Here is an 11,308-nt window from a genome sequence, read left to right on the forward strand (position 1 = left end):
TTCTTTGCCACAACATCATAGAAGTGGTCTTGATGGCTCTTGGAGATGAATCTTTTCATCTCCCATGACTCGGAGGTGGAAGCTTTTGTCTTCCCTTTTCCTTTTCTAGAGGATTCTCCGGCCTTAGGTGCCATTGATGGTAGTGGAAAATAAAAAAGATTGTGTTTTGACCACACCAAACATAAAATATTGCTCGTCCTCGAGCAAGAGAAGAAAGAAGAGAAGAAGAAGAAGAAGAAGAGAATATGGAGGAGAAGAGGAAGTGTGTATTCGGCCAAGGAGGAGAAGATTTGGTTGTGTTGAGTGAAAATGAAGTAGAATGGAAGGGTATATATAGGGAGAGGGGAGAGGGTAGATTCGGCCATTTAGGGTGGGAATGGGTGGGAAAATGTTTTTGAATTTTGGAAGGTAGGTGGAGTTTATAGGGAAGAGTGGATGGATGTGAGTGGTGAAGGGGGTGATTGGGAAGAGGGTTTGAGGTGATTGGTGAAGGGTGTTGGGAAGTGTGACATGGGGAAGAGTAAAATAGGAATAGGAGGTAAGGTGGGAATATAGTAGGTGGGGATCCTGTGGGGTCCACAGATCCTGAGGTGATCCTGTGGGGTCCACAGATCCAGAGGTGTCAAGGAATTCCATCCCTGCACCAAATAGGCATGTAAAATGCCTTTGCACACCATTCTGGCGTTTAAACGCCGAGTGGTGCACATTCTGGGCGTTCAACACCCATGTAAAGCATGTTTCTAGCGTTGGACGCCAGTTTCATGCTTGTTGCTGGCGTTCAGCGCCAGCTTTTCCTCTAGGCACATTCTTGGCGTTCAGCGCCAGAATGTTGCTTGTTTCTGGCGTTCAGCGCCAGTTTCATGCTCTGTTCTGGCATTGAATGCCAGCCAGATGCACCTTACTGGCGTTGAACGCCAGTCTGTGCTTCTTCCAGGGTGTGATTTTTCTTCTGCTGTTTTTTTTATTCTGTTTTAAATTTTTCTATTTTTTTCGTGACTTCACATGATCATGTACCTAATAAAACAAAAAATAACAATAAAATAAAATAAAATAAAAATTAGATAAATAAAATTGGGTTGCCTCCCAACAAGCGCTTCTTTAATGTTAATAGCTTGACAGTGGTTCTCATGGAGCCACAAAGGTGATCATGTCAATGTTGTATAGTCCCAACACCAAACTTAGAGTTTGGGTATGGGATCTTAACACCAAACTTAGAGTTTGGTTGTGGCCTCCCAACACCAAACTTAGAGTTTGACTGTGGGGGCTCTTCTTGACTCTGAACTGAGAGAAGCTCTTCATGCTTACTCTCTTTTGTCACAGAGGGATGACCATGTGCCTTAAACACAAGGTAGTCCCCATTCAATTGAAGGACTAATTCACCTCTGTTGACATCTATCACAGCTCCTGCTGTGGCTAGGAAAGGTCTTCCAAGGATAATGCATTCATCCTCTTCCTTCCTAATGTCTAAGATTATGAAATCAGCAGGGATGCAAAGGCCTTCAACCTTTACTAACACGTCCTCCACTATTCCATAAGCTTGTCTCAATGACTTGTCTGCCAATTATAATGAGAACAAGGCAGGTTGTACCTCAATGATCCCCAGCTTCTCCATTACAGAGAGTGGCATAAGATTTATCCCTGACCCCAGATCACATAGAGCTTTTTCAAAGGTCATGGTGCCTATGGTACAAGGTATTAAGAACTTGCCAGGATCTTGTTTCTTTTGAGGTAGAGTTTGCTGAATCCAGGTATCTATTTCATTAATGAGCAAGGGAGGTTCACTTTCCCAAGTCTCATTACCAAACAACTTGGCATTCAGCTTCATGATTGCTCCTAAATATTGAGCAACTTGCTCTCTAGTCACATCTTCATCCTCTTCAGAGGAAGAATAGTCTTCAGAGCTCATGAATGGCAGAAAGAGATTTAATGGAATCTTTATGGTCTCTATATGAGCCTCAGATTCCTTTGGATCCTTAATAGGAAACTCCTTCTTGCTTGAGAGACGTCCCAGGAGGTCTTCCTCACTAGGATTTTCGTCCTCCTCCTCCCTTGTGCATTCGGCCATATTGATTACATCAATGGCCTTGCACTCTCCTTTTGGATTCTCTTCTGTATTGCTTGGGAGAATACTGGGAGGAGTTTCACTGACTTTCTTACTCAGCTGGCCCACTTGTGCCTCCAGATTTCTGATGGAGGATCTTCTTTCACTCATGAAACTGAAAGTGGCTTTTGACAGATCAGAGACTAGATTGGCTAAATTAGAAGTGTTTTGTTCAGAATTCTCTGTCTGTTGCTGAGAAGATGATGGAAAAGGCTTGCTATTGCTTAGCCTATTGTGTCCACCATTGTTAAAGCCTTGTTGAGGATTTTGTTGATCCTTCCATGAGAAATTTGGATGATTTCTCCATGATGGATTATAGGTGTTTCCATAAGGTTCACCCATGTAATTAACCTCTGCCATGGCAGGGTTCTCAGGATCATAAGCTTCTTCAGAAGCTGCCTCTTTAGTACTGTTGGATGCATTTTGCCATCCATTCAGACTTTGAGAGATCATGTTGACTTGCTGAGTCAACACTTTGTTCTGAGCCAAAATAGCATTCAGAGCATCAATTTCAAGAACTCCCTTCCTCTGAGGTGTCCCATTATTCACGAAATTCCTCTCAGAAGTGTACATGAATTGGTTATTTGCAACCATGTCAATGAGTTCTTGAGCTTCTGCAGGTGTTTTCTTTAGGTGAATAGATCCACCTGCAGAATGGTCCAATGACATTTTCGAAAATTCAGACAGGCCATAACAGAAGATATCTAATATGGTCCATTCTGAAAACATGTCAGATGGACATCTTTTGGTCAGCTGCTTGTATCTTTCCCAAGCTTCATAGAGGGATTCACCATCTTTCTGTTTGAAGGTTTAAACATCCACTCTCAGCTTGCTCAGCTTTTGAGGAGGAAAAAATTTATCCAAGAAGGCAGTGACCAGCTTATCCCAGGAGTCTAGGCTATCCTTGGGTTGTGAATCCAACCATATTCTAGTTCTGTCTCTTACAGCAAAGGGGAAAAGCATGAGTCTGTAGACTTCAGGATCAACTCCATTCGTCTTTACAGTCTCACAAATCTGCAAGAACTCAGTTAAAAACTGGTAAGGATCTTCAGATGGAAGTCCATAAAACTTGCAGTTTTGTTGCATTAATGCAACTAGCTGAGGTTTCAGCTCAAAATTATTGGCTCCAATGGCAGGAATGGAGATGCTTCTTCCATCAAATTTGGACGTTGGCTTTGTGAAGTCACCAAGCATTCTCCTTGCATTATTGTTATTTTCAGCTGCCATCTCCTTCTCTTGTTCTAATGTTTATGAAAGGTTACCTTTTGATTGTTGTAACTTAGCTTCTCTTAATTTTCTCTTCAGAGTCCTTTCAGGTTCTGGATCAATTCCAACAAGAGTGCCTTTTTCCTTGTTCCTGCTCATATGAAAGAGAAGAAAACAAGAAAAGAAAGAGGAATCCTCTATGTCACAGTATAGAGATTCCTTTATGTTAGTAGAAGAAGAAAGAGGAGAAGAGTGAAGGAGAATAAGTTCGGATTTTTAGATGAAGAGAGGTGAAGAGAAGTGTTAGTAAATAAATAATTAAATAGAATAAGAAAAGAGAGGGAGAATTTCGAAAATAATTTTGAAAAAGAGGTTAGTAATTTTCGAAAATTAGAAATAAGATAAGATTAAAATTAAAATTTAAAATAAAAAGAATTTTTGAAAAAGAGATGAGATATTTTTCGAAAATTAGAGAGGGAAGAGTAGTTAGGTAGTTTTGAAAAAGATAAGAAACAAACAAAAAGTCAAAGAGTTAGTTGAAAAAGATATTAAAATCAAATTTGAAAAGATAAGAAGATAAGAGGTTAGATAAGATATTTTGAAATCAAATTTTGAAAAAGATAAAATTTTTGAAAAAGATAAGATAAAAGATAAAAAGATTTAATTTTTTTTAAATTTAAAATTACTTACTTCACTAACAAGAAACTACAAGATAAGATTCTAGAACTTAAAGATTGAACCTTTCTTAACAAGAAAGTAACAAACTTCAAATTTTTGAATCAATCACATTAATTGTTAGTGTAATTTTGAAAATATGATATAAAGATAAGAAAAAGATTTTGAAAATATTTTGAAAAAGAATTTTGAAATTTTTGAGAAATAGAAAAAAAATGAAAAAGATATAATTTTTGAAAAAGATTTTGAAAAGATAAGATTTTTAAAAATTGAAAATTTGACTTGACTTGTAAGAAACAACTAATTTTGAAAATTTTTTACTAAGTCAACTCAAATTTTCGAAAATTTGGAGAAAAATAAGGAAAAGATATTTTTTTGATTTTTGAATATTTTAATTATGAGAGAGAAAAACACAAACATGACCCAAAACATGAAAATTTTGGATCAAAACACATGATGCATGCAAGAACACTATGAATGTCAAGATGAACACCAAGAACACTTTGAAGATCATGATGAACATCAGGAACATATTTTTGAAAATTTTTTGATGCAAAGAAAACATGCAAGACACCAAACTTAGAAATCTTTAATGCATGGACTCTAACAAACGAAAAATGCACATGAAAAACAACAAACAACACAAAACAAGAAATCATCAAGATCAAACAAGAAGACTTGTCAAGAACAACTTGAAGATCATGAAGAACACTATGAAGAACACTATGAATGCATGAGATTTTCGAAAAATGCAAGAAAAATTTTTAAAGCATGCAATTGACACCAAACTTAAAAATTGACTCAAGACTCAAACAAGAAATACAAAATATTTTTGGTTTTTATGATTTTATGAATTTTTTTGTATTTTTTAATTTTTTTCGAAAATATTTTTGGAAAAACGGAAAAGAAAAGAAAATTTTGAAAAAGATTTTTGAAAAGAAAATTACCTAATCTGAGCAACAAGATGAACCGTCAGTTGTCCATACTCGAACAATCCCCGGCAACGGCGCCAAAAACTTGGTGGACGAAATTGTGATCACATCAATGTAGTATTCTTTGTTGTTGTATGGAATCATTATTATGACTCTTTGCTATGTGTGGACACAACTTCGTTCAACTAGCCAGCAAGTGTACTGGGTCGTCCAAGTAATACCTTACGTGAGTAAGGGTCGATCCCACAGATATTGTTGGTATGAAGCAAGCTATGGTCACCTTGTAAATCTCAGTTAGGCAGATTAAATAGTTTATGATGAGTTCGAAAATAAATAATAAACAGAAAATAAAATAGGATAGAAATACTTATGTAAATCAATAGTGGGAATTTCAGATAGGCATGTGGAGGTGTTGTGCTCCTCTTGAATCTCTACTTTCTTATTACATTCATCTAATTCTTCTTACTCCTTTCCATGGCAAGATGTATGTAGGGCATCACCGTCGTCAATGGCTACTTTTCATCCTCTCGGGAAAATGGTCCTATGCGCTGTCACTGCATGGCTAATCGTCTGGAGGCATCACCCTTGACAATGGCTACATCCCATCCTCTCAGTGAAAATGGTCCAAATGCTCTGTCACAGCACGGCTAATCATCTGTCGGTTCTCAATCAGGTTGGAATAGAATCCATTGATTCTTTTGTGTCTGTCACGAACGCCCAGCCTTCAGGAGTTTGAAGTTCTTCACAGTCATTCAATTCCGGAATCCTACTCAGAATACCACAGACAAGGTTAGACTTTCCGGATTCCCATGAATGCCGCCATCTATCTAGCTTATACCATGAAGATTCTGTTGGGGAATCTAAGAGATATGCGCCCGGCCTAAGGTAGAACGGAAGTGGTTGTCAGTCACGTGCGTTCATAGGTGAGAATGATGATGAGTGTCACGGATCATCTCATTCATCAAGTTGAAGTGCAACGTATATCTTGGAATAAGAATAAAAGAGAATTGAATAGAAGATAATAGTAATTGTATTGAAACTTGAGGTACAGCAGAGCTCCACACCCTTAATCTATGGTGTGTAGAAACTCCACCGTTGAAAATACATAAGTGAAAGGTTCAGGCATGGCCGATCGGCCAGCCCCCATGGTCTAAGGACTAAGCGTCCAGAGATGTCTAATACACTAGTAAAAAGTCCTATTTATAATAAAGTAGCTACTAGGGTTTACATGAGTAAGTAATTGATGCATAAATCCAATTCCGGGGCCCACTTGGTGTATGTTTGGGCTGAGGTTGATCTATCCACGAGCTGAGGCTTCTCTTGGAGTTGAACGCCAAGTTATAACATGTTTTGGGCGTTCAACTCCGGGTTGTGACGTGTTTTTGGCGTTTAACTCTAGACAGCAGCATGTACTTGGCGTTGAGCGCCACTTTACATCATCAATTCCCGAATAAAGTATGGACTATTATATATTGCTGGAAAGCTCTGGATGTCTACTTTCCAACGCCGTTGAGAGCGTGCCATTTAAAGTTCTGTAGCTCCAGAAAATATATTTTGAGTGCAGGGAGGTCAGATTCCAACAGCATCAGCAGTCCTTTGTCAGCTTCCTTTTCAGAGTTTTGCTCAAGTCCCTCAATTTCAGCCAAAAATTACCTGAAATTACAAAAAAACACACAAACTCATAGTAAAGTCCAGAAATGTGAATTTAACATAAAAACTAATGAAAACATCCCTGAAAGTAGCTTAAACTTACTAAAAACTACCTAAAAATAATGCCAAAAAGCGTATAAATTATCTGCTCATCAGTTTTGCTTTTCCTTGTTTAATTCCTGCAGATCCAATTCCCATTCCCCTTTTATTTTTCAAGTCATTTATATTTCTTGCACTTTAAGTTTCTGCAATTTACATTACTTGCACTTTAAGATTCAGCTCTTTTTCTTTTTGTTCCCTTTAATTTCCTGCAAATCACCCACTCCCCTTTACATTCTCTGCAATTTAATTCCTATCAACACAACTTCACACAATCAACACTTGTTTGCTTGACTAAATCAACCACTAAACTAAAGTTGCTCAATCCTTCAATCCTTGTGGGATCGACCTCACTCCCGTGAGTTTTATTACTTGATGAGACCCGGTACACTTGCCAGTGAGTTTTGTGTCGGATCATTTTCCGCACATCAAGTTTTTGGCGCCATTGCCGGGGATTGAAATAGATTGACAATGATTAAGTGAGGTGGTAGTTTAGATCAAGAACTTTTTCTTTATTTTTGACTAACCCACTAACTGTTTGAATTTTTGCTTAAGCTAACTAAAACTTCATTCAAGCAATAGATTGAAGTGTCACTGGTTGTGTGTTTCTCTTGTTTTGTTTGTATGTCAGGTACAGGGAGAGCTACTCCTATCTTATCTGAAGCTGACCAAAGAACTCTCAGGAGATTAAGAAGGGTTGATAGAGGGAAAGGTATTGTTGGAGAGGAAGAATCTGAGGAAGAATATCACGAGATGGAAGGAGATCCATCTAATCCCCCAGGGGGAGCAGTTAACAACAACAACAATCCACCACAGAGAAGAGTTTTGGCCTCCTACACATTTGCAAATCCCAGACACTGTGGAAGCAGCATCTTAACTCCCAATGTCAATGCAAACAACTTTGAGCTAAAACCACAACTCATTACACTTGTCGAGAATAATTGTTCCTATGGAGGCAGCCCATTGGAAGATCCTAACCAGCATTTATCTACCTTCTTAAGGATTTGTGACACTGTCAAATCCAATGGCGTGAATCCTAAAACTTACAAGCTTCTGTTGTTCCCGTTCTCATTAAGGGACAAGGCTGCACAATGGCTTGAAACTTTTCCCCAAGGAAGTATCACTAGTTGGGATGATTTGGTGACTAAATTTCTAGCCAAATTCTACCCACCCCAAAGGATCATCAGGCTGAAAACCGAGGTGCAGACATTCACACAATTAGATGCCGAATCCTTGTATGAAGCATGGGAGAGGTACAAAGCCTTAATCAGAAAGTGTCCCCCAGAGATGTTCAATGAATGGGATGTGCTGCAAAATTTCTATGAAGGCCTGACATTGAAATCTCAAGAGGCATTAGATCACTCTGCTGGAAGTTCATTACAACTGACAAAAACTGCTGAGGAAGCCCAGAATCTTGTGGACATGGTGGCCAACAATCAATATTTCTTTGCTCATCAAAGAACCCGCCAACCATCACAGAGAAAAGGGGTACTAGAACTGGAAGGAGTGGACTCCATTTTGGCTCAAAACAAGATGATGCAACAACAAATTCAACAACAGTTTGAACAAATGGCCAAAAGGATTGACAGCCTTCAAGTAGCAGCTGTGAACACAAGCCAACCATCAACTGTATGGGTGCAGAATGAAGAAAGCCAAGAAGAGCAACAACAAGAGCAAGTGCAGTACATGCATAATCAAAACTCTGGACAGAATGAAGTTTATGGTGATACCTACAATCCTTCCTGGAAGAATCACCCCAACCTTAGATGGGGAGATAATCATAACCATAACCAACAGCCATGGCAAAGAAACACAACCCAAAATAACCCAAGGAACAACCAGTAAAACAACCAAAATTCATTCAGAAAACCACAAAATACTTACCCCAACTCTAACCATTATCCAAACCATAACCAACCCATCAACCAAAATACCTATCATCCACCACCCACATCTCACAACCAACCACAAGCATCACCAGAGTCTCAAAGAATCACTAACCTGGAAACCTTGATAGACAAAATGTGGAAACACCAAGAAATGACGGCCAAGAATCAAGAAGCTTCCATCAAGAACATGGAAAGACAATTAGGCCAGCTCTCTAAACACCTTGCAACAGAGAGACCATCAAGTTCACTACCAAGTGACTCAATTCTAAATCCTAAGGAAGAATGTAAGGCAATACAGTTAAGAAGCGGGAGAACATTGATGAGCAACAATGACACTACAAGGAAACAAGTGGAGAGCAGCAAAAAGCCAACAGATACAGAGGAAGCCAATGATCAAAATATGGTGCCAAACAAGAACACAGAGAACCCCAAAAGAAAAGAAGACCAGCCAATCAATATACATGAGGGAGAGGAAAAAGCATAGGAAAAGGAGAAAGCCTTCATTCCTCCGCTGCCATATCCACAGAGGCTCAACAAAGAAACCAAAGATCAACACTTCCGCAAATTCCTGGAAACTTTCAAGAAGTTGGAAATCAACATTCCCCTGGCTGAGGCATTGGAGCAGATGCCCTTATATGCCAAGTTCTTGAAGGAACTCATTAACAAGAAAAGAAGCTGGCTGGAGAAGGAGACTGTACTTCTCACTGAAGAATGCAGTGCACTCATCAGAAAAGGACTCCCTCCCAAGTTGGAAGATCCAGGAAGTTTCTTCCTACCTTGCACCATTGGAAGTCTATTTATCAACAAAGAAATGTGCAATTTAGGAGCAAGCATAAATCTAATTCCATCATCTTTAGTGAAAAAGCTTGGCATAAAGAAGGTGAAACCAATACAGATGTCATTGGAATTATGGACCAGTCAGTAGTACATCCCAAAGGAGTGATCGAAAACCTTTTAGTTAAGGTTGACAAGTTCATTTATCCTGCGGATTTCGTAATCTTGGAAACAGAAGAAGAAGGAAACAATTCGATTATCTTGGGAAGGCCATTTTTAGCTACCGCCAGAGCCATCATAGATGTAGAGCAAGGAGAACTAACTCTCAAGATGCATGAGGAAAGCATTACTCTGAAAGTGTTTCTAGAACAACAAAATTCTGAAGAAAGAAGCCAAGTAATCAATGACTGTTTCCCAAGGCAAGCAATCAACAATTCAGTAAAGGAGAAGAATGAACATATGCAAGGAAAAGAAGATACTCAAAAAGAAATTTGGAAGATAAACAAGAAGGAAAGTGCCACAACTAAAGCTACTGTCAAGGAAGAAAGGTTAACAAGAAAAAGGAAGAAAAATAAGAAGAAGGCTAACAAAGGGTGGAGGAATAAAAGAACCCCAACTGAAGGATTCTCAAAAGGTGACAAGGTGCAATTAGTATATCAACGGCTGGGAACAAAAGATCATTACACTGTTAACCAAGTACTCTCTCTTGAGCACGTTGAAATTGAGCACCAAGGCACAGAAAGAAAGCTCACAATGAAGGGGGATAAGCTGTGACATTTCAACCATCAACCACCCTAAGAGGATGAATGTCAAGCTAGTGACATTAAAAGAGCGCTTGTTGGGAGGCAACCCAACCTGAGGTAGTTCTTTCCTTTCAATGCTAGTTCAATAAAAAGATTAAGTGGATTCACCTGCAGTGCAAGGAGCTAAGTTTGGTGTTGCACACCAAAACAATTTAAAGGAGAATGAAGGATTCTAAGTTTAGTGTTCCACCAAAAATCTAATTTAAAAACACATTCTCACCTTCTGCATAAAGGGTTGCTAGCTCCAAGCAATCAGATGAATCATTTAATCATTGTCTGCTTCTACTTTGTAGTTTTATTACTTTTAGCTAATTCACTAGGAATTCACATATGATCAACTCGATGCATCAGAGGTAGTGGCAAGGGACTAAATTTGGTGTTCACACACCAAAGTAAGTTCAAAAGCCTACAAGAAGGTCCTGCACACTAACTAGTTACCTAAGGGCTTGAGAAACAAGCAACTTCCATTAACTCTGCAGGGATTCAAACACTTTCTCGGGAGGACTTCGCACCATTAGTTGAGAGTAAGAAGAAGAAGCCACCAAAAGGTTGTATTGTCACTTAACTCCATCAGCATTCAATTTCTCTAAATTTGAAATTTGAATATGCCCATCTTAGCAGTAACTGTTAGTTCAGTAGTTATGCATCTTGAATATTATTTTCAATAAGTAAGCTAGTCTAAGTGTGTGCTTGTGTTTACTTTCACTTAACTAATGCATGCTCTGTCCCCTAAGTCTTTTCAATTCAATAAAAGAAATGTTTGGAATGTGAAGTAAGATAGTTCTTTGTTAGTTGGAAGTACAATAATAGTGAGTGGTGGTATGAATGTGTGATTGTATGATAGCTCACTTTTAGTGAATAAAAGAACTAGATTGTCTCCTTTTAAGTAGAAAGTAGCTCACTGTCTATGAATCTCAATCAAATAAAAGTCCTTGGTTAAAAAAGAAAAACAAAAAGAGAAAAGAAAAAGCCAAAAGTGGCAACAGAACAAAAGAAATAAAGAAACAAAGCTAGACACCAATAGCTTGAACCTTAGAATATATGCATGTGGTGTCTTTGTACTAGGATCTGCTTGGATTATTAAGTTCTTTGGAGTGCATCAACACTTGGTGACTTGGGTTAACTCACCCGGGATCATCAACTGAAAGTCCACTATCAAGAGCAACCTAACTACAAGGC

The 11,308-nt window shown here is 38.6% G+C and overlaps 1 non-coding gene across 1 annotated transcript; it reads left to right on the plus strand.

The window, feature by feature from the left end:
* The first annotated feature begins 2,828 nt into the window (after positions 1 to 2,828).
* Positions 2,829 to 2,932, plus strand: LOC112793761 (small nucleolar RNA R71). Its single transcript, XR_003198457.1, has one exon. It is a non-coding gene; the product is annotated as a small nucleolar RNA R71 (small nucleolar RNA).
* The last annotated feature ends 8,376 nt before the right edge of the window (positions 2,933 to 11,308 follow it).

The sequence above is a fragment of the Arachis hypogaea genome, chromosome 3 (genome assembly GCF_003086295.3).
Source record: "Arachis hypogaea cultivar Tifrunner chromosome 3, arahy.Tifrunner.gnm2.J5K5, whole genome shotgun sequence".
In the NCBI taxonomy this organism is placed as follows: Eukaryota; Viridiplantae; Streptophyta; class Magnoliopsida; order Fabales; family Fabaceae; genus Arachis; species Arachis hypogaea.